Source organism: Empidonax traillii, unplaced genomic scaffold, assembly GCF_003031625.1.
Source record: "Empidonax traillii isolate 1590-97213 ecotype Southwest subspecies unplaced genomic scaffold, ASM303162v1 scaffold275:size1536655, whole genome shotgun sequence".
In the NCBI taxonomy this organism is placed as follows: Eukaryota; Metazoa; Chordata; class Aves; order Passeriformes; family Tyrannidae; genus Empidonax; species Empidonax traillii.
In genome coordinates, this window is record NW_020955468.1 from 363,384 (window position 1) to 378,506 (window position 15,123).

The 15,123-nt window shown below is 39.8% G+C and overlaps 1 protein-coding gene across 9 annotated transcripts in view; it reads left to right on the forward strand.

The window, feature by feature from the left end:
• Positions 1-15,123, forward strand: part of NRXN1 (neurexin 1) — a 426,871-nt gene that overhangs the window by 356,759 nt on the left and 54,989 nt on the right. The window lies entirely within an intron of this gene.

A 15,123-nucleotide genomic window follows, 5' to 3' on the forward strand; every position in this document is an offset into this window, starting at 1 on the left:
TTCAAAGAAGATATTTTGTGCTTTTGCATAATCCACTGATTAAACAACATGTAGTATGTCCATTTTCCTCTGATTGCTTAAAACCCACTCTAGAAACATGAGTGTGTGCGCATACCTGGGACTGATTGGGAATGAGACATTGCTCAGTGTTTCATCTCCCTGAGCTTCTGCTATCAAGAGGTGGGTGAACAGAACACATTTAAAATACATTTAACAAATACAAACAAATGCACTTGAAGACACAGTCAGCTGTGCGTGACATTGTCTCTGATGGCACTCTGGCTAGAGAAGAGTTTTGTTGTCTGCAGTGGAAAAGACAATGATGAGAAATGCGACTTTGCACACAAGGGATAAAAAAAAAAAGAAAAAAAAAACAAACGGATGAGGTAATGTTTTGCAAGAGTATGAAAAACAAAGAGACATGGGGAAATAGGAAGCTTTAGTAGCATATTCCATCTGACATTGTTATCTTTTTCTGTGTTCACTCTCACCCACGCAACAGATCGTTTCTTAGTTTTTCCACATTTCCTTTGTATTTTTCATTAATTGTCCTATTTTTATAATTAACTGTATATTTCTAAATTGATTCCTCTACTGAAAAATTTTGGTTGCTTGCTCTCTGTATCCTTCCTCCCTTTTGTTTAGCTTATTTAACCATTATTATCTTTCCCCCTCAAAACCTATTCCCCATTTTTTTTCTGAAGCAACATTTCTCAAGGTGCCATTTGTCATTGAACTTTAGCAGCACCCTTGCAACTGCTAATTCCTTGTGGCTGATTGTTCTCTTGCAGCTTTTTTTTTTTTTTTCCCTTCCTGGGAACACTGAATGACTCATTTAAGCAGTTAAACCTTAAAAAAAAGTTTTGGAAGTGGGATTCTTCTGTCAATGCTACAAGCAACTGTGTTTTTGAATGGACTTTTATATGGTGCATGCAAATGTGAGTGCAGGAGGAGGCTTTATTGCTTTATGCAGAACATGTGTCTCATCAGGAAGTCCATATCAGCAACCTAACAGTGCCAGTGGCAGTCTCTGTTCACCTGCTACTAATCCACTCATGTTGGCTAAATCTCCAGTCTAGTTAGGCTGATGATTTGGTGAGCCCTTCTGTGATTGCCAGGGAAAGGGAGGAAAGACCTCAGAGAGGCTTTATGTGTAGTTTTTCTGTGAAAGCAAATTTATATGGAACCTGTCTTCTTTTGTATTTGTCCGCATATTTCTGCTTTCAGTGGACTTTTATTCTGCAGTGTCATTTTTTGCCAAAAATTGTGTAAACTCTGTGTTGCCTTCTTTCCTGTGTTTGCTTTCCTTTCTGTTTAAAAAAATACTGGAGAAAGGGGTCGAGAATAAAGGAGTCTAAAAGCTTTTGAGTGAAAGCACACATAAAATATTCACTTATTTTAAAGAATCATAAAGACCATACTCTGTCTCACTGTAAAATTGGGGCTTTATACGAGTTTTCTTGTGATTTAGTCACCTGTCAGAGGAACCAGATTTGCTTAGGGTTTTTGTTTGGGAAGGTGGTTTTTATTTTCAGAAAAACCAAAGCCTTCAAGACTTCTAATTATGGAGAGAAGGAAAGGCATTGGGTACCATTTCTTGTTGATGTCATAGGTGGAATGACACATCTCAGATTTAGGATAGGTTGGTTAATTTTAGACTACTGAATCACCACTCAGTCACTTAGTTGCAGCACTGATCTGCCACGAAATAAAAACGTAGTGTGATCTTTAGGAAGCAAGATGTAGTAATAACTACATAAATAAAGGTGCTTTCTTCTTTGCAGCAAAGAATGTGTTACATGTGTCAGATTTCAACCCTGGGAATATAACTGGTTGAGGTGTGCATTTCTTGCGTTTCAGCTGTAAAAGTGTTCATGAGAAGCCAGCACTTGTAAGAGGAAAAGATGCATGAACACAGCCACCTGTGCCACTATAAAATTACCATTCTTTTGCTGCTTAGGCTGAAATAGGCCTATTTTTAAGGCTCTCGTGATAGGAATTTCTTTGGACACCAAGATGTTTAACCACACATACATTTAGTAGCTGCATAGCTTCTCAAATAGCTCATCTTAACTCCTCGGGAGCTTACTCTTTAACTGGTGGCTCTTGTATCAGGTCCAGCTATGAGGGAGTGTTGCTATTTCATTTTGGAATGTTGTGTGCAGTGCTTTTGAAAGAACATTATTTTGTGGCAGAAGTTACAGATTTTCATGTAATAAAACAACAATGACAGTACTCTGTATTTATATAGCCCTTTCCGAACAGAAGATTTCTGATGTCAAGAAGGGCATGATCATTTTATTATATGCTGGGTTTATCTTCATAGCCTGTCCTTGTCAGAGGATAAAAGATCTAGGAATGATCATCTTGTGCTTGAAAGGTCAGAATTCCAACAAATGGATGAGGTCATGATCCTTAGTGTTGTCTCATTCATCGGTCTCAATGAAATTATGGGAAGTTTTCTGACCAAAGTGGGTTGCACCATTGCCTCAACTTACTGCAGCTCTTGTCTTGAGTCAAATTGCTGAACATCTCCAGAGCTTCTTGACCAAGTTTCATGGTCTTTTTGAAATTTAATGTTCCTAGGGCCAGGGGTTTAATTGCTGGAGTTAACTCTTCAAAAGGCGCCTGGGCAGAGACAGTCTTTAACAAGCATAAATTGTTCTCCTCAGTGTAAGCAGAGAAAACAAACTTATCTGCAAATACTTGCAGTTACAAAAGGAAAACCCCTTACTCAGAAGCTGCTTTTCTGGCTCTTTGTGTGAGCACATGTTTAAGGCATCTGTGTGTAGTGATTTGCCAGTAGGCTTTTAGCCACAGTACATTCTGTTAGGAAAGGCCCTGGGAGATATAATTTTTTTTGTATATTCAAAACAACTAATCAGAACAGGAGGAGGTTTTTATTACTTCTACACTGCTTTTACTGGGATTGGAGATGTGAGGAGAGGCTGGCGAACACTAGGCAGGGAGATCTAAGAAACGGTAAACTGTGTTTTTGCGATCAATAAAAGTTGTTTTAAAAATTTCATCCTTCAGTTCCCTGCTTGTTTCTAGCTACTAAATCCCATGAAAAAGACATCTTATCCTCTGCTCCACCAGTTCAGATGTTCAGAGCCCTTGATAAATTAACAGACTGGTTATTGAGAAAAATAAAATTACATTTCTGGATTGGATTTATGATTCTTATGCAAATGTAACTGCCACATTCTGTGCAGAAAACACATTTACACATTTAAAAGCCTGAAAATAGCAATAATCCTGTTCAGGAGCTACTCCAGTTAATACTTTCCTATATAGATTTGAGTATTCATTAATAACTTCTGGATTGTTATTAGAATTGTTTTATTATAACATGTAATTTGCTTGAACTGACTACGTCTTTCTCAAAATGGTTTTAATTACAGAAATAAATGACAAAGCTTACTGGAGATGCTAATACAACAATGCAGTCATTTTCTGTATGCCAACTGGAAACTCATTTTTAACAGATGGAATTCACCAGTCTGCAAAGAATGAATACAAGGCCTTAAAACTTTACTTAATCTGTCTGAGAAAATATGAATGTGGTGTCATACACGCTATTTCTTCTTGGCTTCTGCACTATTAATCAATTAGCTGTTACAGCTGCAGAAAAAATCCAAAGAGTTGTTCATTTTACTGAGGATGTATTTGGCTATTAGGATCAATTTTATATGTCAACAAGATGTACCGCTATGGGTTAGAATAAAGGTATGACTCCTTTTCTCTACGGGGACTGATACATTTATCCTTCTTCCCTCTAGTGGTGTGGGCAGTACTGTTGCAGATTCTTGGTCCTCTCTTTTTTTGGTTAGCATTCTGCCTGACTCTGTTCTTGTAGCTCTTGTTTTCTTTATAAATCACTAGGTAAGGCCTTCTTCCAAATTCTGGCTGTAGATAGCCATAAGATGAAGGAAGGAGTTAAGATGCAACCTACCAGGAATAGAAAACCAGTATTTTGTTCCTAGTTGATGAGCTGGTTGATTGCAAGTCTTGCCTCTTCTTTTGAGACTCACTAATGAACAGCAGCAAAAAAAGTAGCCCAGGAGTAGCTCCAAAAGCAGAGGTGCACTGATTAGGCATGACAAAAAGAAAGCAGGCATTGCTGATATGGAGAAAATGAGGTGTTGGGCTGAATGATCCTGTGGACTGTGGTAGGAGCAGAGAGATGAATTCATTAGTATCAAGTGCAAAATTACATACTTCAGAATAACAAGATATTGAGCTACAAGTTAATTGTTCATCAGTTAGAAATGAAAGAGAAAAAACTAAATGATAACAGGATGAGTAATCCGGATTGTTGCAGCTGTAGAAAAGGGAATTGTACTGCTGACCCCTATCAAGGGAGGGAAAACTGATAAAGATCCTGTCCTAAAAGGTAAAAAAAATGAATATTGCTCCACCAACCAGATACCCCAGCTTTATGTGGCACTTGCAGCACACCAGTACTCCGCGTCCACAGGAAATGTGTGTCTTTATCCCAGCGTACTTCAAGAACATGCAACATTAAAGTGTAAGAACAGCTGAGACTTCACATCCTTGCTCACCTGGTGTGATCTCATTCACATTTCTATCTTCTAAAAGAACATGGCCTGTTTTGACACAGCAAAACCTGGAATACTGCATCCAGCTCTGATGTCCCCAGTTGGTGCAAGTCCAGAGGAGGCTACCAAGTTGATTACAGGGATGGAAAAACTCTCCTATGAGGAAAGGCTGAGAGAATTGGGGTTTTTTATAAGTTTCAGCCTAGAAAAGCAATGGCTTTGGGGTGACCTAACTGTGACCTGAAAGGAGCCTACGAGATGGAGAGGGACTTGTTACAAGAATATGTAGTGGCAGAACAAGGGGTAATGTCTTCAAACTGAAAGAGGGTAGATTTTGATTAGGTGTTAGGAAGAGATTCTTTACTGTGAGGATGGTGAAGAACTGGAACAGGTTGCCCAGAGAAGTTTTGGATGGCCCAATCATGGAAGTGTTCAAGACCAGGCTGGGTGGAGCTCTCAGCAACCTGGTCTAGTGGAAGGTATCCCTGTCCATGGCCGGGGGATTGGAACTAGATGATTTTTAAGGTTGCTTCCAACCCAGACCATTCAATGAAAACAATGACTAGAAATGAAAATAAATTAATCAGTGAGGGGAGATGACTATTTATGCCAAAATATTGAAATGACATGAGATGAAACAGGGATAAACTGGTCACAGATAAACTTAGGTTGGGAACAATAGGAGGATAGTGAGAGTGATGTTCCAGTAGGAACAGTCAGGATGCTTGGTGTTCAAACAGTCAAAAGTGTGAGTGGTTGGTAAAAAGGTCCTGTGGTGGTTATGATATGGATCTAGCCCTCTTGAACCACACTTCTCGAGCTCTGCCTCTCTGAGTGGAAGGGGCCTGGGGAGACCTCTGGTCCAGCCTCTCTTGCTCAGAGGGAATGGTCCTAGTGAGACATGGACCCAAACAAGAATAACCTGTCATGGCATCTGGCAAAAGTAGCTAAGGAAGATTTTATAAAGAAAGAAATGCTAAGCCAGTGAGCTGGACCCAGAGATTTTTTTCCAAGTTTGTTTTTTTTTTTTTTTCATAGTGACATTCTGACTTGGAAGGGCTGTTTGAGCCTTTTCTGGATTTTGGACACCAGAAACTTCTCAGTCATGTGTGTCTTTTAGACCCCAGGCTCCTGAGAGCTGACACTGTGCTTATATTTTGCACTAATTAAACATTTAGAAATAATTTCATAAATGAAATAAATTGTATCACCAATCATGGACTCCAAGGCAAAACGAGTTGAATATGAATATTATGTCAATTAGAAGCGCAGTGACTTTTGACTTTTCATTATTACAAGCATTTGCATCCGTATCCTGTATTTTTTTTTAAAATCTGCTTCTATCCTTCCCAGTCTTATTCATTTGATGATTTATGCATTTGCTACAAAAATATTATGTTAAATATTGAAAAGTTTGTGATTTAAACCTGACTGTGATTTGAGTTGTAAATGTTTCTTATGGACTTTAGGCTTAAATTTAACACTGGGCTGATTTTATTTATTTTTATTGTTTTGATATTGTAGCAAGACCAAGCAAGGATATACTTAGTTCATTAACAATGAATGAGGAAATAGCACAGCTATGCTGTCAAGGAAATGAAAGAGCATAGAAAATACATTCAGGACTATTTAATTAATGGTTTTACTCTGCATTGTCCTACTTTTTATTTTGTAGTCTTTTTTAAAGCACAGAAAACATTTTTGATAGACAATGAATAATTATCCTGGTTGCTTTCAATTAAATAAATATACACATCTAGAATGCCAAATAAAATTCAATTATATTGTTTAAAAAAAAAATAGAAACGAGGAGGTCTGAGCAGATAACTGTTTCTGTAATGTGTGAATGTATGAATATTGTGATGGACAGTATGTTCCTGCTTCTTTATTGTTAGAGTTTCGGTGCTAAATCCACTTCTATCATGGCATAAAGAAGGGCACTCCAGTGGCACTGGGGAGCACCTGGCTTTGCTGCCTGAGGATGCTGATGGTCCAGCATAGCTGTGCTAAGACTTCTGCACAAAGCTTCAGGGGAGAAACCTAAACCTGTTGGGGAGCCCTGAGGGAGAATAATATAATCCTTGCTTTCCTTTCTTTGAACAAAAAAATCCCTCCTGTGGCCATGGAGTTCTCCCTAGCCCAGAAGGAGGTGCCACCTCCAGCAGCCAGAGCTGACTGACCTCTGAGGCTTAGCTGGGGCAAAGCAGCTGTGAATTTTACTGCAAAGAAAAGAAGGAAAACCAGATTTGCATTTCGCTTGTTTTGATTCCGCTACTTAAAATTAATCTCAGGGAGCTTTTTTATTTTCTTGAAAGCTGCTTTGTACTGACTAGCCCTTGGTATTTGTCAAATTCTTTGTTTTCTCTGCATATTCCCTGCTGGCCTGCTCAGAAGCTCGTTAAATTATGGGGATTATTCAGAGCTGCACTGGATAATAAAATGGTCTATTGATTAGTAGACTTCTAATTACTTGTCTCTTAGCATGAAAGAGAAGTAAGAAGATTTGATAGTAAACAAAGCAGAAAACAAATAGGGTGTTTCCAACACATAGGGGTGTACATGCTCGTGTGTGGCCTTGCACATGAATATTGTAATTTCCAGTTTATCATCATGAGCTTATTTGATTGCTTACAGAACTGTGACCTGCACAAGCAAACTGTTTGACAGATAATCAACCAAAAAATACAACTCTTTAATATTTTTTCTGCAGTACCCCGTGTATACACTGGAAGAATAACATCATGATGAGCAATATGTTTTTGATTTTTCATTTCTTGTCATAATAACATGAAATTTATGGCTAATTTGCGTTTTAACTAGGTATGTAGTGATAGAAATGAATATAAATAGTGTGTCAGAGTTCTCCTTGAATGGTGAACACCAGTAGTTAGCGAAACCTTTCTGCTTTCATCACATGCCTCCATACTGGTTCAACATATCAAATCACCTCTGGTCTCCTATAGAAATAACGCTTATTCCACCTTCTAAACAGTTTCTCTAACACTGCACGTTTTAAAGCTGTGTGTGGAATTTTTAAGGATGCAGACCTACAAATCTACAAGGCTTGTCTAGGAGTAGAGCAGAGCTGACATACTCTCTTCTATAGCACTGAATGGGGAGGTGGTGGCAACACTGCTTATGAAAGGACTTCTCACTTGTGCTAATAGGTGATTGTGCTTCCTCAAGAGCTATGAAAGCAGAGGACGTGCTATGGTATGTTTTGAAAAATAAGGATTAAAATTCTGGTAGAATTGCTGTTGACTTCCGAAAGACTGGGGTTTTTCACCAGCCCTAATCTCTTTCTTTAATGCTATTAACTTCAAAGAAATAAACAACTAGTACCTTCCCCCTCCAAACTCTGTATAGTTATTGCCTATGGCAAAATGGCTGAGCCAAAGCAGTAATTTAATTAAAATGTGAAAATCATAATTCTCATGAAGTGTTAAATTCCGTTTTTGTTGAGGATTTTTTAATGTTGTTTTGTTAGACCTGTTCAAGTATCAAGGGCTCAGTTTCATGTTGTTATGCCCTTTTAAAGAATAAATAAGTATAAAGAATACTTCATTAATAAACGAAGTAGTTCCCTTTGCTTTTAGTTCTGTCTGTAGGTTGATCTTACTGTTGTGTAGTTTTCATGTCTCTTCTAGTTTCTTTGGTTTTCCTCCATGATAAAAATCCTTTCTTTTCAAACCTGACTGCTGGGAGAGAGGCGGGTGAGCAGCCCTGTGCTTTATAGATGTAAGCACCCTTGTCAGCCCATCAGTCTCCTCATTTCCCATCACCTGGAGGTTGATGTCAGAGCACGACATTCTCTGCTAAATGTAAATTTCTTCATTAGTTTTGCGGTCTTCCTCTAGGCCTGTAATTTAGAGTCCTCCTGATAACCAGCACACAACTGCACCCATTAATTAGCTCTTCATTTGAAGGTTTCTTTCTTGGTGATTCTATCCTTGTCAGCGTACAGAAGGCTCATCTGCCTTCAGCTACTTCTTGAATCTGTTATCCATGTCAGTCACCCTTCCCATAAAAACCCAACGCACGTGCCAAAGGAAGCCCTGAGCATCACTGCGACCACGGGAAAGCCACCCTGGTGAATGGCCAACATCACATTGTGTGTGCTTTTGTAGGTGTCTTGTGTAGTTAGTCAATAGCTGCTTTATTTTTCCATGGAGCAGACAAAAGAGACACAGCCCAGGCTCTGCTGTTTACCTGATGTAACAGTTAAAAGAGTCTTCTGAATAGAGAGCCAGCAGTAGGTACCCAGTCTCTGCAGGCTTCTCCACGTTAGGGGATAATGAAAGCGTTTACTAACAGCAAAAGAAATTATTTATTAGGATATGAAACCTTTAATTTAGAAGGAAAGTTTCACATTCTCTTTTTTTTTTCCTCTTACACTCCCACTCTGCAAAACGTAGCAAGGCCAAATCTTAATGCATTTGTACATCTATTTCTAAGCTATGTGGGTGTCTCCAAAAAGGTATGATTTTGATATTGAACAAACAATATATTCGTAGCAATCTTCTTTGAAGCAACAAGGTTTTAGAAACTCAAAGATCCAGATCAATCAAACCCAGTATATTACATTCTCTGCTCTGTTAGTTTTAGATTTAAACTGTTTTATAGACGTTGAAATTGCAACAAGGATTCCCCAGCTGCTAAAAATGGCTCTGATGGAGCAGGGCAAAGTCACACCTGGAGAAAATAAATACACTGGAAACTGATACTTCAAATTTTATTTCTGCTCCCCTAAGTACCCAGTACAACAAGTTTCTGTCTTAATGGTATGGATTTCACCATCCTGTATACATTTTGGTGTATGCAGTTGCCCCTCTTATCCTTAGTAGAGGCTGATACACGGGGATAAAATCTTCCGTGACCCTGCCAAAGGTGATGAGATAATTACTTTGGACCTAAAAATTTGTGAAATGCACAATCATATTGAAACATCAAACGCTGACAAAAGAATGAAATGGTATAAACAGCTTTATTGTTTACAGAATATCCTCAACTGCAGTTGCTCCCAGTTTATTTATTTGTACGCACACAGATGGGCCTTATGTACCCAGCAGGAAAGAACACAAAGACTTTTTTTTCTTTTTCTTGTTCTCATTTGGGGGAAGAAAACGTGACCTCTGACATGCTTTCTCAGAACAGGGCAAAAGACAGATGTGGGCCTCTCTCTCCTGATACTCCACCCCCCCCCCGCCCCGCCCTGTTTTCACTTGTACAACTTCTTGTGCTTCTCCTGGAAAACATACCTTGTTGGTGTGCTGCTGCAGGTATTGGAGTTCTTTCTCCCCTCTCCTCTGGATCCTGTTGCTTGTTTGCAGGAGGAGAAAAGCCTTAAGGTAATTTAGAAGTCTTATGTCAGCCATGCCAAGCTCGACCCTGTTCCCCAGGCCCATCTGAATGCCCGGGGGGGCTCATCAACATTGCTGAGCCTCTGGAGATAGTTCAGGTCCCCTAATAAACCCCCTGTGCCTGAACTGACACTCACTGAAGCGAGAATAAAACCTGTAACTCAGTGTTGGTTTAAAATAACAAATCAAAGAGACCCGATCCATTGTGGCTCTGCATTCCCTTTGCCCCCCTGCAAAAGAAGCAGAGAGGTCTCATGTGAATCACCTATGAGGATTTAGGGTTAGTTTATTTAGGACTCTGTGACCTGAACAGAGGTGCACTTGGTGCAGAAATCAAGGCATATAATCTCCTGAAAAGTCTTTTACACAGTGGACAGTCAGCTGCAAGTTAAGAGAGCTTCAGTACTTCCTAGAATGACATAGGGGGGCAAAACCCCTTTTCCCAGCCAGCACAGTATAGCAAGGGTTAATCCTTTGTGTAGACAAAATGGATCCTTGTGAATAATTAGACAATGTAATTTTGGATTATTTTTAATTAGAAAAGTGTGGGCATCATAAGTCCAAAATTTCAGAATGCTGCTCTGAGTTTGTCTTATCTTTGATTTTGTTTTTTTCCCCACAGAAGGGTGGGAGACACTGCTTCTTTGTGTCTGCTTTTGTGGATAGGATCAGTCTAGGAGCAAAATTTCTTCTTTCAGCTTTAAACATGCTTCCACCAATGTTTAATTTTGCCATTTCAAAAGTGCTAAGGTTTGCAGCTGTTCACTTTTAATCATCTTTGGAAAGATTTCTATAAAAGTAGCTGACTTCTTTCCCCTTCCTAAATCTGTACCTATGTCTCTGCCCATGTAACTTGTCCCCTCCACTCTAGAAAAGGCAGTGAGTACTTATGACTAAAGCAGATAGGTGTGAGCAATCAGGAAGAGTAAATATTTGCATGGGTAAGAAACATAATTTATGGAGACAATTGAGACAAAATAAAGGTGCTATATAATTAGCATAATATCTGCATGTCATCATTTTCCCATTGTATTATTATGCCTCTGTTGATTAACCAGGTGTAAAAAGATTTGGAAAGACCAGGAAAAAAAGTTAGGAAACGGTAAGTAGGAGGTAAGAGGAAGCAGAGAATGAAAATATATGTGTGCCCATCACAAAGAGTACATTTAATCTGCTTCTTGAGAGTACAGAACTGGGAACTAAAGTCTGAGGGCTTCTGTTAGTTCCAAACAGATAGGATTGATCTAAATTATGGTTTCTTGAGAGAGTAATTTTTTCTGGTGACAGTTTTTCTGCTTCCATTTGCTTAGAGAAGGAGGAAAATCTTGACCTTTTAAGCAGTGGAGGGCAGTTCTCTTGAAGATTTTCATCACTGTCGAGCTTTTTTTCTGTGATCCATGGGAATGGAGGTACCTGCAAGCTGGCTTGATAGGTGCAGTTTGGCTGACATGATGGGAGAGTTCAGACCTCCAGGAAGGAGATTACAGACTTCCTGCCAGAAGGGGGTAATTTTGTCACAGGTGCAAGTACACTAAGTGTTACAGAGATGACAGAAAGTGTTGACACTGACACTTATTTCCCAGAGTTTGGTAGTTTAGCAGAGTGGAATATTGCAGAAGTCTCCAGGGGAAAAGTGAAGATGTCACATTGATGACATCCCAAATACTGCCCCAGTTCTCCCGTGAAAACAGTAAGGCTACCTCCTTATTACCAACTCTCTCTGGATAGGAATGACTGTGTGCATGAGTAATTGTGAAATTAAAACTCACTGTAGACAGCAAACCCACATACACCTCAAAGTCATTAAATACATTTTCAAAGGACAGTACTGGGGGGTTTGCAGGTGACTGGGCATCAGCGGAGGCCCACCTGACCATAAGAGAGATGTGACTCTCAAGTTGAAAAGACAATTTAATCCCTAAGGACTCATAGGCATTTATATTTAAAACTCACATAACTTTCACGTTCATTAAGCACATTAGAAGTGGTGCATAATATATCAAATATCTCGTTCTCATCTCAAACAGCTTAACCTGTGCTTGCCCTTAGGTTGAAGTGTAAGAACTGAAGGCTTCCACCTGTGTCTGAACTGTAGATGCAAATTCTTTTGATAAAATTGTAGTAAAAAAATAAAAATCAGGTGTTTTTTTGCTCTTGAGTAGATCTTTTTTGCAGATAAATTACAATAATTTTATAAAACTGCCTGTTCAGTGCAGTAGCAAGGATTTTAATGATGATATGTCTGCACAGTTCCTGTCTAGTTAATGAAATATGTATTAGATTTAGATTTAAATCAAATCTCAAGTCTGGCTTCTTCTGTTCTTGGTTTTGTATGGTGGGTTTTATGTCATTTTTTTTGGTGTATGTTTTTCAAGGATAATGCTGTTTCTGCATTTTAGTAACTATATAGATTTGTCTTTGTGATATTTATGACACTGTCCCTTGCTATGAAATATATGCTATACAACTCATTTCATATCCCTCACTGCATTGACAAGCAGGTTTTTAAGTGACATTTTGTATATTTTTGGCAAAATACATACATTCAGCAAAACTCTCATGTACAGCTTGAGAATGTGTACTCAAGCAAATTCAGGTTTATCGCTTTCTTGCATTTAGTGTTATTTTTTGGTATATTTGGACTTGATTCAACAAAGCACTCAGGAGTTTACTTAAATGCAAAGTTACAAGTACTTAAATGTAAAGGCAGGTGCATTTCTAACTGCTTTGCCATACTAAGCTCATAACACTTACATTGTCTTCACTTCCTTTGGGTAAAATTTATCCTAACCACACAGTCTATTGTATTTTCATAGCACACCATAGCACACCACACATGAGGCACATACAGCTGCATCTCCACGAAAGGCAAAAAACCCTCTGAACTTGGCTAGATGGACTTTTATTCTCCAATGGAAGGAATTCCATTGGAAGTTGCTTTTGCTGGACACCCAGAATCTGTAGGATATACCTTTCTGACCTAGCATGGCTCATAGCAAGCTGTGCTCTGCAGCATTTCTCCTAGCACTTCAGGGCAAGGTTTTTCAAACAGCATTCCATCCTCACAAAGCTCTGCTCAACATTTGAGAGGAGTCTGCCATCCATCTTTATACCACTCCCGTTACTGCTGTATTAGTTAGTCCCCTAAATAACATCATAAAAAACACATTTATGTTCTGTTAATGGGGCTGTTGTAGAATCACACTTCTGAAAAATACCACCTCAAGCAAAATATTATAGATAATTTAGTACTGTCTTTCAGGAAAGCGCATACTGGGGTTAGTGAAAGTTTGTCTTACTGAATGTGAAAGGACCCCATTGTTTGAACCGCTTGAAATGGTACTTATTATTCTCACTTAGATAATTTTCTTAATGAAAATATGAGTGTTTTTCTTACTTGCTTTGCCCCTAGATGTACACCTTTCATTGAGAACACAACCCCGACAGGGGTTATTGTCAGGCAAGCCATGGAAATCAATGCTGATGCCAGAAGGGAAGTCAGAGCACAGATGCCAGCCATGAGCTCTCTCTCCTGGTCCTTGAGATGGGATGTGCAAAAAAGGCTTAGAACTTTGACTGTTGCCCACATGGCAAAACACTGGATAAGCAACCACATAATTATGGCCTGATGGTGTCCTCTGTCCTCTTCACAGAGGGGATAGGTACAGAGTCAAGATTTTGGGATTCCTAGGGTGCTCCTTGGAATCCAGAAAGCCAAAAACTGCTCTGGATGGATATGCTGAGAGATTTACAACTGTGAGAGCTATCAAAATATAATGTTCAGCTCCAGAGGACCTTTTAATTTTGCTGACCCACGCTTAGAAACAAGTAGAACAAGTGCGTGGAATGCTTTCTGCGCCATCCACTGGCACATTGTCTTGCAGTTTGGCAGTTTCAGGGTCAAGAGTCAGGTTTCACCACAAGGCAGGTGTTAAGAGCCTGAGGGCAATGACTTTCCTCTAATTAGAGCCACCTCATACAGTCAGACATTTAACAGACAGTGACAAGGCTTCTAACAAGCTATGAAGTGTTTCTTTCAGCATTAACTATCTTAGTTGTGATTGAATTGCAGCCAAATGAATATATAGAGAGAGTACCCGTGTCAAAAATGCAGCCTAGCTGCTGTCGATGGGTTCTTATTTTTCAGTTCATCGGGAAAGGACCACCTGTTACACATGCTTATAATTTAATAACTGAATATTAAAAATCTAGGCACTTCTATGGAAATCTACCAAATATACTGAGCCACACACCTTAGGGTTGAACCTGGCTCTCTTTAGAGGAGTGTGATGTTTTTCATACAGAGTAAATCTTACTTTATTTTTTCATGATGAAGTGTATCGAGGCATTGCATTGTGTTGGCTTTGTTTTACTGCCATGTGCTTTGGCCATTAGCAGGAAGGTACATGCAGACCTGTTGTTTATCAAATGGTGTTGCAAGTTCAAAATGACTTTAGAAACAGGTAATACATTGCCACTGAAATGGATGGGTGAGGGTACGGCATATCAGGGGCAGCCTTATCATCTCTGAGCTCCTGTCAGGGCAACTGCAAAGTTGGTTTCACTCGACTTTTTCATCTCTCACTTGTCTTTTTCCTCAGCACAGACATCCATTATTCAAACTGGTTTTGAGGGCTTCTGGAAAAGCCCTACGGGAGAGTAAGGTGGGAGCTTTGTAATCTTGCAACTGTTGGGCATCATGAAAACTGTTAAGGAGAAAAAAAAAAAAAAAAAACACGAAAAATTGCCCCTAGAACAAATCAAAGTAAAATGGTGTTGTTTTAAAAGGTGGCTATACGTTGTGGTTGGATTTTGTGGGGTTTGTTGGCTCGATCTGATGAACCCGTTTTCAGCGCTTGCTTGCTCAGGGTTGCTCTGGCACCTGTGCGGCGCCGGGCGACTGATCTGGCTCTGGCCAGCGCCAGCAGAGGCGTATCACGGGTTTCCACACGGCAGCCCAGACGTGCTGTGCTATCTTCCCGTAACACCCTCCCGGCGCGTCGGGTAGGGAGGGCACAGGTTGGGGTGGCGGCTCCAAAACGAAGGGGCGCGCTTGCTTCCGTTTCGAGGCGTTCGCGGAGCTGCTCCTCAGGGGCTTCCCTGGCCGATTGCTGGGACTTTTAAAACGCTAAGAAAGATAACGCTGCCGAGCAGGGCCGGGTCGATGTGGCACGCCCGCTTTGCCGGAACGACGGGAGGCA